This window comes from Xiphophorus maculatus, chromosome 22 (assembly GCF_002775205.1).
Source record: "Xiphophorus maculatus strain JP 163 A chromosome 22, X_maculatus-5.0-male, whole genome shotgun sequence".
Lineage (NCBI taxonomy): Eukaryota > Metazoa > Chordata > Actinopteri > Cyprinodontiformes > Poeciliidae > Xiphophorus > Xiphophorus maculatus.
The window spans coordinates 606406-618671 of NC_036464.1; the positions used below are offsets into that span (position 1 = coordinate 606406).

At 36.0% G+C, this 12266-nt stretch overlaps 1 protein-coding gene across 9 annotated transcripts in view; it reads right to left on the minus strand.

The window, feature by feature from the left end:
* The window catches only part of sorbs1 (sorbin and SH3 domain containing 1), a 72822-nt gene that overhangs the window by 60384 nt on the left and 172 nt on the right, over positions 1 to 12266 (minus strand). The window lies entirely within an intron of this gene.

The window sequence follows — 12266 nt, forward strand, 5'->3', positions numbered from 1 at the left end:
GCAACATCCAGTGGCTCCCTCCGCACCGCGCTGTGTCAACACGAAGCAGCTCTCATCGCACGCCGCACTAGAGAGAGGTCGTTACATAAGCCCGTTTGACTTCTGCTTTGTCAACAAACGGCCGAGCAGCGCGGCGCTCGGATCTCACCGCCAGAGCTCCAAACATGGCTCGAACGGGGCGCTGCAGAGCTTTATCCCCCTAATGGAGACGAGACCCCCACCGACGCTGCCGGCTCTCTTCCATAAACAGCTTCCACACTCGGCAGCGGCCTGGGATTCTGCACATTCCTGAGGCGAAGCTATTTGAAGTTCATTTCAAACAACTGCAGCACAAAGGAAGCGAATGTAAGACACAGAGAGCAGGAAAGCACCTGTACGGCTGATGGCAGCACACACACCCAGAATGTCGTTCTACACACATTTTCTCACGTTTTATGGTTTTCAACATATTTTCAGAAAAATATTTTCTATCAGCTGCTTTTCATCTGATTAGGCCTGTCACAATCATAAATTTTGCTGGGCGATAAATCGTCCCAGAAGTTATAGCGATAAACGCTATATAAGAGTAATAATGACAAAACAAATTCCATAAACTTTAAATTCTAGTACGGAACTGGAAGACATTTTAATTGTCCAAAATAAATAAACAAAACAGCAAATAAAACAAATTATAAAATCAATTAATCACAATTAGAACAAGCTCAATAATTTATCATTTTTCTCCCTTTCTACCAAAAACTGGATGATAAAAGTCTTGAGTCTGGACCTTTGGTGTCCGCTAGCCCTTTTGTTGAAGGACAATTTTGTTTACAGACACTTCATAATTCATTTTATTTGTTGTTTTGTTTATTTTTAATATTAAAATATCTTCCAGTTCCAGTATTAAATCTTAATTAGAATTTAAAGTTTATTCATCTTTGAGAAAGTGTCCTTGAATTATTATTATGCTATTACCATGATATTACTTGAAAATGTTCTCAAAGCAACAATATTATCGTTTATCGCAATTTCTTCTGGGACAATTCCAGAAAAATCTGTTATCACGACATCACTATATCTGTATATTCAAGTCTTCAAGAATATCAGCAACACATTCATAAAGTCAGTACGTTTTTAATTAGCCAGTTACATCATATTTCAGGAAAATATTTCAAGAAACGTCTGCTACTCCAGGATAAAAGGTCCTATTTAAAGGAGAGGCAAACCCACCCACAGCTAACAAAGACGTGTGCCTGAGTGCTTGCAGAGGCTGATCAGCCCAGAGATCACTTAGCCGAAGGCGAGGGAACGTCCTGCGGAGGACCGAACTTGGCCGCGCACATCAAACTTTCTCCTCCAGCCTGCTTGCAGCTTGCATGCTCGGCTTTTAGAGGCAACACCAAAAGAATCCCAATGAGCTGACAGTTTACAGAAAGTGATGAATCCTCCAGAGCAAATGCTCCAGGCTGCAGTCCAAGAGAGAGGATAAACACTGAACTGAATATCTAAGTAGCTCTACACTCTCTTTAGAGGGTTCACAGAGTGAAAAGTTCAAAATGAGGAGAAAGTCAGGCACAGGCGGAGGAGGGCAGAGCACCCAAAAACTGTCCTCAAGTAAAAGTAGAACTACTTCAACATATTTCTAGAACTACTTCAACATATTTCTAGAACTACTTCAACATATTTCTAGAACTACTTCAACATATTTCTAGAACTACTTCAACATATTTCTAGAACTACTTCAACATATTTCTAGAACTACTTCAACATATTTCTAGAACTACTTCAACATATTTCTAGAACTACTTCAGCATATTTCTAGAACTACTTCAACATATTTCTAGAACTACTTCAACATATTTCTAGAACTACTTCAGCATATTTCTAGAACTACTTCAACATATTTCTAGAACTACTTCAACATATTTCTAGAACTACTTCAACATATTCCTAGAACTACTTCAGCATATTTCTAGAACTACTTCAACATATTTCTAGAACTACTTCAGCATATTTCTAGAACTACTTCAACATATTTCTAGAACTACTTCAACATATTTCTAGAACTACTTCAACATATTTCTAGAACTACTTCAGCATATTTCTAGAACTACTTCAACATATTTCTAGAACTACTTCAACATATTTCTAGAACTACTTCAACATATTCCTAGAACTACTTCAGCATATTTCTAGAACTACTTCAACATTTTTTCTACTACTTCAACATATTCCTAGAACTACTTCAACATATTTCTAGAACTACTTCAACATATTTCTAGAACTACTTCAACATATTCCTATAACTACTTCAACATATTTCTAGAACTACTTCAACATATTTCTAGAACTACTTCAACATATTTCTAGAACTACTTCAACATTTTTCTAGAACTACTTCAGCATATTTCTAGAACTACTTCAACATATTTCTAGAACTACTTCAACATATTTCTAGAACTACTTCAACATATTCCTAGAACTACTTCAGCATATTTCTAGAACTACTTCAACATTTTTTCTACTACTTCAACATATTTCTAGAACTACTTCAACATATTTCTAGAACTACTTCAACATATTCCTAGAACTACTTCAACATATTTCTAGAACTACTTCAACATATTCCTAGAACTACTTCAACATATTTCTAGAACTACTTCAACATATTTCTAGAACTACTTCAACATATTTCTAGAACTACTTCAACATTTTTTCTACTACTTCAACATATTTCTAGAACTACTTCAGCATATTTCTAGAACTACTTCAACATATTTCTAGAACTACTTCAACATATTTCTAGAACTACTTCAGCATATTTCTAGAACTACTTCAACATATTTCTAGAACTACTTCAACATATTTCTAGAACTACTTCAACATATTCCTAGAACTACTTCAACATATTCCTAGAACTACTTCGACATATTTCTAGACCTACTTCAACATATTTCTAGAACTACTTCAACATATTCCTAGAACTACTTCAGCATATTTCTAGAACTACTTCAACATTTTTTCTACTACTTCAACATATTCCTAGAACTACTTCAACATATTTCTAGAACTACTTCAACATATTTCTAGAACTACTTCAACATATTTCTAGAACTACTTCAACATATTTCTAGAACTACTTCAACATATTTCTAGAACTACTTCAACATATTTCTAGAACTACTTCAACATTTTTTCTACTACTTCAACATATTTCTAGAACTACTTCAACATATTTCTAGAACTACTTCAACATATTCCTAGAACTACTTCAACATATTCCTAGAACTACTTCAACATATTTCTAGAACTACTTCAACATATTTCTAGAACTACTTCAACATATTTCTAGAACTACTTCAACATATTTCTAGTACTACTTCAGCATATTTCTAGAACTACTTCAACATATTTCTAGAACTACTTCAACATATTTCTAGAACTACTTCAACATATTCCTAGAACTACTTCAACATATTTCTAGAACTACTTCAACATATTTCTAGAACTACTTCAACATATTTCTAGAACTACTTCAACATATTTCTACTCAAGCAAAAGTAAGAAGTAGCCGTCCAAGAAATACTCAGGTAAGAGTAGAAAGTATTTGGTAAAAAGGCGACTCAAGTTCTGAGTAACTGATCAAATTGTAATTTATGGACCAAATATAAAGTTCTATGAAAATTCTAGTATTTTAAGAACTAAAATAAAAAGAAGTCATAAACAACAAAATTACAAAGTAACAAAAGACACATATTTCCAAATTAACTTTTCTAAATATTAAACTTTAACAAAAACTGCAGGTGTGTTTCTGTGTCTGGTGAATTTTTGTTTTTCATTCAGTGGGAAGAAAATCCAGAATTTCTGTGCATCTCTTACTTGAGTAAAAATATTACTACTCTCATTTAAGTAAGAGTAGCAATATTTGCTTCTAAAAGTTGTTGTTTTTTTCAAAACTTTACCCAAGTAAATGTAACTGGGCCAATGCAACTAGTTATTACAAAACAACTCTGGGCTCAGGAATGCAAACAGTTCGACTTATAATTGTCAATTAATTCAAACGGCACTCATCAATGACGTCAAACTGCTGAATTTTCTCACCGTGGCCATTTTAGTTTCGGACAAACAACAACAGTAAAACTGAGTTTAGGAGGAAACAGCTGATTTAGTTTGTGATCGGCTGATTTGGGTTATTAGTGTGCAACTTAATACCAACTAATAGCTGTTTGCCAACCGCAAATAATAAGCTCAACATGAAGACGAAGCTGAAGTTGGTTTCCGATTCTAGCTTCAGATTCAGGAAATGGCTAAAGGGCGATTCCACCTAATTTTTCACTTCCTTCCACATCTTCAATCGACTCTAGTTTAAAAACTACAACACCTCGACTGGTCAAACCTGGACTGGATTATTCTGCTCTTATAGCAGAATATTTATAACCATGTCTGGGATTTGTGAAACCTTTTTCTGATTTGTGAACCTCAATAAAGATTGATTTTACCCCTTTTTTTATCTTGGTCACACGAGAACTGCTCTAATTCCCAAACTACAACACTTAGACTCTTGAAACCTGGACTAGATTATTCTCAACTAGTAGCAGAATATTTAGAACCATGTTTGGGATTTGTGAAACCTTTTTCTGATTTGTGAAACTTCACTTCACTTAGCAGACCGCTGCAGAAGATCTTTCCTGCCAACAGCCATCACCATCTACAATAACTCTTTGGAGAATTAATGAGTTACACCAACATTTAATTTCCCATTGGTATTAATAAAATGGTTTTGAATTAGAAGTGAATTAGAATTTGAAAAAAAAAAACTGCATGGAACAAGTGTGAATAGTAATCTAAACTTTAGTGAAGTTTCACAAATCACGTAAAGGTCTTACAAATCACAAACATGGTTATAAATATTCTGCTATTAGTTGAAAATAATCTAGTCCAGGTTTGAAGAGAATTTTTTTTGTTGTAGTTTTGGAATTAGAGCAGCTCTTGTGTGACCAAGATAAAAAAAAAGTGGTGAAATCGCCCTTTATATGTTATAAGTAAAGGTAACCCTTGGTCTCAGGTCCAGCAGGTTGACTTCACAACAGACACACGAAGATTCACTATTCTAACGAGAAAAAAAATCAACTTGCTTAACATCAGTCCTGCCATTTCTGCCCCGCTGTTATGGACAGAAACTGGGAAAAAAGGGAAGACGGATGAGTTGTCAGTTGCTGGTTGCTATGGTAACCACCAACCGTCAAGAGCAGCATAATATAATAAATGTGAGGAGAAAATAACTTCTTGATGAAACAAAATGAACTTGAAGAATAAATAGCAATTTTAACAAACTTTACATACTGTATATCATAATGTTAAAATAAAATATGTCTAAATTTAATTTTCTGTTTCAGTATTTACAGCGGACACAAAATTGTGTTAAATGTAATTTTTTTTATTTTTATTCAGCAAGTTCTGAAAAAATTTGCACTTCCTGTTACAGAAAGAGGGTTTGTAAAAAAATGCTGCATCAATTAATCATTAGTCAATTTATAAGGTCAAACAACTTTAGATAAATGTTATTAATCGATAACTTGCATCATCATTGCCAGGGTTTATTTAAAACATGGAGCTTAATTTAGTAACATGAGAAACAACAGATGCTGATATAATGTCATGTCTATGTAATGAGCTCAGCTGTGCAGCTTCAGTGCATTAGCTGCACACCAATGACAATTAAGATTATAGCCTAAGCAGGTGCCGACAGCATTTTTTCATCTCTGCTGGATGTTTTGGCTCCGACCAGGGCTGGAAGCTGTGACTCTGCTCCCTAATATAACCCACTTGATAATTGAGTCATAGGATATGGCGGCAGAACGTGAAAACAAACGGCCGAGCGATAATCCAGCAATTTCGAGTGCGATGAATTACGGTACTGCGTGCTGCAGGACTCCGGAGGGTCGCCATCATCCGGCTATTCGAAGAACGCAGGTGCGGTCCGACTGGACCCCGGTTCCACCCAGAGACAGACAGCGGGCCGCTCATGACAAATCAGACCTGTTAAGTTTTATTTCAAGTTTGAAAAGCATGAATGACTATGGAGCTAAATTGGGGCCATAACAATTGTTTAAAAGGAAAAGAAAATGAATCTGAACATTGAATATGAAAAATAGTTTTGAACAGTTTTTTCAGTTTAAAATTTTTTGTTTCCGTCTCAAACATTTTTCAGTTTTAAATCTTTTAGGTTTCAATTTTCTTTCAGTTTCAAATTTTTATTTTCAGCTTCACACTTTTTTCAGTTTCAAAAAATGTTTTTGGCTTCAAACTTTATTTTCAGTTTCAAACTATTTTCAGTTAAAAAATTTTGTTCATAAATTATTATCTGCAGGACTTTGACACAATTGTGTAAACAACTGAATCGATTTAAAAAAAAAGAATTAGGAAATTTTGCTAATTCTATCTAAGCTATTTTCTGGTTAAAACAACTTTTTCTTATAATTTTACAAATTTCTTCTGGTAATATTATGATCTTATTCCTGAAATATAGATCTAGGTCTTCCTAACACATGTAGAAACTATGTATTACTGTTACCAGGTATTTTATGATGAATGTTTGTGAAATATTTCTGCAAACATCCGCCATGACGCCTCTGTGTTTCCATCGTTTGTTGACGTCTAACACCTGGCAGGATGTAGAATCCATCACCAGGCAGTAAACTATCTATTCAGCTGCTTGTTTACATGCAGCCATGATCAGGCAGTGTCTTTCTGTGACTCGGACCTTGAAAAGTCAAAGCCTGACTCTTCCCTTCCCCTCTGGCTTCAGCCAATGGCTGCAGCCGACAGTCGGGCCGTTGCTAGGCAACATTAACAAGGAGGGAAAACAGAAGCCCGGCTGGAGCATCCGGTCTGCTCTCAAAGGGAAGAACCATTGACTTACCATATAATTTTCTTTTAAACTGGTTCAATGTGATTGTGTTTTGTTAATTAAGAACAAAAATTATATAATAATCTGACTTTATGTTTAACTAGGATTAAATTAATGAGTTAACTGAAATACTTCAAATCACTTCAGATTGACAAAAGAGAAGTCGGCTGAACTAACGTAACCTTTTAGTGTTAGTCCGACAAAACAAACACTCTAGGTTTACCTTTTTACAGTTTTTCACTAAACAAACAAATTATGTCATTTAACAGAATTGGGTATAATAATTACATTTACATGAGTAACTTTAAAAAAACAACACTTTTAGCAATATTTTTACTTTTACTTGAGTAATTTTATTATGAAGTATTTCTACTCTTAGTTTAGTAAAATTTCTGGATTTTCTCCCCACTGAATGAAAAACAAACATGTTTAACCAAAAATTCACCAGACAGACAGACACCTGCAGTTTCTGTTAAAGTTTCCTCCCTTTTTTTTTATTGAAAAAAAAGTTATTTTGTTATTGTTCGCTACTTATATGAATTATTATCATTTCTGTCCTTAAAATAAAAAAAATCCACTTTATATTTTGGTCCATCTGATTATGTAATTTTAAAATATTAAATAATTGATCATTTGATCAGTTACTCTCTACTATAATAGACGTTTTCTCAAACACTTTTTACTTTTACTTGAGTAAAATATGCTGACGTAGTGTTACTTTTACCTGAGCACAGTTTTTGGTACTCTGTCCACTTTTGTACGTTAATAACTTAATAATTTGCTATCCATTAACTATGTTTTATTCAACAAATTTTTTCTGGTTATGTTAACTAAATTTTAGTTCCACAGAAATTAAGTAGGTCTAAAGTAATTTTGTTATCTTCTTCATTTTACACCAGAAAACTTAAACATAACATTCTTTAAGTCAAGTCAACAGTCACAAGAACATCAACTGACAAAGAATAGCAAACTTTCACTTTCAAATGTCAACAGAAATCCACAGAACAAACTTCAGTCGAATAGTAGAACAAACAATTTGTGCGCTACTCTAACTGGAATAAAACACATGACCAACAAAATGGCTGACCCCAGCTCATCCCTCATCAGCAAATCTTTCAAATTCATCACTGCTGAGAGCGGCGGCTGCTCTCAAATCTAAGAAAAGAGGGAAATGTGACTCCGAAGAAGCTTCATGAAATATTAACGGGGGCTGGTCGACGCTGTCGGCTCTACACACCGAAAACACTCGAATGCAACACGCTCCCCTTGATTTACTCAGATCCCCGAAGAAGAAGAAAAACAAACTGTGGCTGAAAATTTCACTTTCTTTTAGAAAAGTGAGCAAAAATCTTTCTTTACAGTTTTTGCTTGTGGTAGCTGATCAAAAATAAACTGGTTGTGTGTACAAAGTCTTAAAGCTGCGGTACATAACCTGCATAAAACATTATTATTTTACATTTTTTGAAACCGTCACCAAGTCATGACAGTAGGAGATGAGACAGATAATCTGTGAAAAAGATGGCTAGTCTACCACCTCCCAGTGCTAATTAGAACCAACCAATCAGAGCCAGGAGGCGGGTCCTAGTGCTGTCAATTACCTTCCCCCATTTCTCTCTGCTACGCTACAGTGTATTCCTGATAGCTTAGCCTTTCTGGATGCTAAGGCTACTTAGCATAGCCACCAATAACAGACAATAAACAGTTTTCTGGAAGAGTTGTTTCTCCACCATTATCACATTTAGCAGCAAATACATAAAGTTGATTGGCAGCGCTAAGACCCTCCTCCTGGCTATTATTGGTTGCTTTTGCATTTCTTCAATAATCTAGGATTTAAAAACATTTAATCTGAGTAACAAATTCACGTTAAAATACCCAATTTATTGTCTGAAAAGTCATAGAAAATAAATTTGATTTACACAATTTTTTATCATTATTATCAGATTGTCGAGTATTTGTCTATAAATATGGTCCATTTCTCTTAAAAACTCTTAAACTACAGAATAAGGATCATGGCATTTTCTATGGCAAATCTTTTTATTTATATTTTCTACACTGAATAAATGCACCCAAATTAAAAGTTGGATTTGTCTATTTTCTTTATATTATGCTACTGCATGTTTAAACAAACTATAAAACATTTATTAGTGCCAGAATATGTTGCATGTAAAAGTTTTTTCAACCTGAATTAATCTAATAATGTTCCAGTTTGACGCACATTAATGATATTAAATAAAGGATCATGGGACTCGGCTGAACAAACACAGCGGCTCATGTCTGATCCCTTCATTCGCTGTTAAACTGCTGCTTCCCCAGAACGGCTGAAACCCTGAAAAACATCCAGCACCAGAAAACTAACGTGGCTTTTTATCATGAAAACATAAATCTGCAGCTCTGTTAGGAACCGTGCATGTGACGGGACAAACGGAGCAAACGAAAATCAATCTGACTGCTCCTCCTCTGTGTGATTAAATATTTGTGCACGGGTTAATATTTCAGCACGCCCGTTTAGTATCATGTTGCGCCGAGCCTGGGGAGTAAAATCATGAATGAAAACACGGGACGAGACGTGAAACACGTGTTGGACTCAGCGGTCCAGTTTTTTCACTTCCAATACTGATCCAATACAGAAAAACGGCTCTGAATTGACGTAAAATGTTTTTAAAACACAAACAGTTATTTGATAAGTCTGGACCAGAACAGCACACTAAGATACACCAATAACTGAACCTGAACACATCATCACTGGTTTTAGAATAACTAAAGCAGGCTTACATTAAAGGGCATTCTCCATTCAACTCCTTCAGACTAGCGGCAGCAGCAATTGACAAACACGTGTGTCTGCTGAGGTCATCATAAAAATTACTTCTAAGAACAGTTGTAATCGACATAATGGAGAAGCATTGTTTTAATGACGTACTGGAGGCGAAGGCTCAGAAAAACTACCAGCTTCTTAAAGAGACAGAAGCCACATTCAAGGCATCAAATTGTGAGATCAAATTTCTGTTAAGATTTGTTTGATACATAAACATGCAGCATGTTTATAACAACTGAAGGCAACATTGCTACTTTATTGTGCGGTAAAATGATACTGTGTGCCTGGAAAACACAAAGTACCGCTCCTGTGAGGTTCTGAAAACCAGTTTGAAGTAAGGAACCAACCAGTTTGACTGAAGAAAATAATCAAGTACCAAAAAGCTTGTTCATGGTTTATTTGCAACTTTTAAAAATATATTTCACCAATATCAGTCAGACAAACACATGACATCTGTGTACGTCTGAGAAATTTCACAAGTTGTTTTGTTTAATCATTTCAATCTGAAGTTATTCCTCAAAAGTTTCCATGAATCTAAAATTTATCGATGCAGATGATGACTCCATGAGTCAAACTATATACCTTTATGAAAAATGAGTAAATTTTCATTACGTTTTTGACAGCACTTAGTTTAAAGCAGGAAACACTTGTTGAAGCTATAAATAGCCGGTTAAGCAGTGAAGCACTTGGTTGTCTGTGTGGGTTTACACTGGCGTGGCGCAGCAGTTGTTGTTCAGGATGAGACCTTGTGGTCGGACCGCAGAGCCGAGTTAAACATTCATGTTGCTGTGTCAATAAGAGCAGAGAAAGGAGGAGCGATTACTACTGTCCAGCAGCAGCACAAGGCCATGCGCTGCCTACCAGGACCTAGTCAGGCTGCACAGTTTAATACATCATCAGCAGCTAAATTTACACAAATGTCCTGAATGAAATGCAAATTCACAGTTATGTCAGATTGCACTTCATCTCTACTGTATTAAATTAACTTACATACGGGTAACTTTATCGTTCAGGCTGGTACCTCCTCAGACATGTTGCACGTTACTACTGTTTACACCCAGAACTTTCACGCATGTGCGACGATTGTTTTACTTGCCGTTCACAGCTACGCTGCCGCGGTAAAACAATCCTGTTAGCAAAATTAAACGTGGAAATGTAGGGACTCTGTCTTGCTCCAATATTAGTCCTTTATTGTTAGTCCTAAATTAAAGCTAACCTTCAGCTCACTGATGAGATGGTGGCCATCTTTGTTGGAGCCAAGTAGAGCGTAATGCTAACCAACCAATAAGACGAAGATGAAGCCTTAAGACACCGCCCTCCTCATTTGCATATTGAGGAAGAAATGCATAAAGAAATGTAAAAGTAAAAAAGAGGAGAAAAGAAAATGGCAAAAGAACAAACACTTGTAAAAGAAAAACACTAAGAACTAATTCATGAGAAAAACGCATGTGTAAGTGTGTCTATATTAATAGTTGTATATTTACACAAAATGTCTTCTTTAATGTATTTGTCTGTTTATACCTGACTGTTCTTGTGTTCCTCTGCATCTGTTATGAGGGTGTGGTCCTCCAGCTCCGCCTTTCTTTCTTCCTCATTTTATTTATATTGTTTAAATGTTTATTTTTTCTTCTGTATTAACGATATGTGTTTGAATATTTTCATTGGAATTGTTATTACGCCGTTATAACATCTGATGATACTAATTGCTTGTTTTTGTTATAAGCATTATGTGCACTGCATGCTAACACTATTCTCTTGTATAGATCGGGCTGGAGAACTGAAGCACATGCTATGTGCTAATGCTAATATTGCCCGTTTGTCGGGTTAAATGAACGGAGACGGCCTCTGAACCCAGACTAGATGTCTTGTGGTTTGTCCCATCACAACGCACAAGTCCACCAGTCACATAAGGAAAAGGAAAAACAATATATATGTATTCCTGCTTTTATTTTTAATTATGTCAGCCTTGGTTCTTCATACAGCAACTCATCAGTGGCGCAAAAACTGGGTATGTATATATATGCGGGCGCCATGCTAAAGGGGGCGCCACATTATGGCGGAAAACATATTTCTATATTTCTGGTTCATTCATTGAAAACCGCCCGGGGGTGGGGGGGCTATAAAGTGGCTCTAAAGTGGTTAGCTGCGCCCCTGCTGCTCCTGACACTTCCGTGCCGCATAGTGTGCATCCCATTAGGAGCAGCTGTCCCAGCCGAACCATTACATCCACAAACACCCGCACTGGAAACCATAATCAATACTGTCCAACCCTGAGAGACTCAGGAAGACTTCACCTCCAAGGTTAATCATTTGAGCTGGACACTGAGCACCGGAGTGCGGCAGAGTGGGTCGCATTTCCACGGCGTGGGTTTGCGTGTGTTACACTGCAGCAGCGGCGGCTGCTGTCCCACTGCCACAGCGACTGAATAAAACACGCACCGACCTCCTAAAGTACACGAACTGGAACAAAACCACTGAAATGATGAGAAGGACTCACTTTAAAAGACGCCATTATGACTTAAATTCAGCTAATAGAGGAGAAGAAAGGGTAAAATAATCCTATTA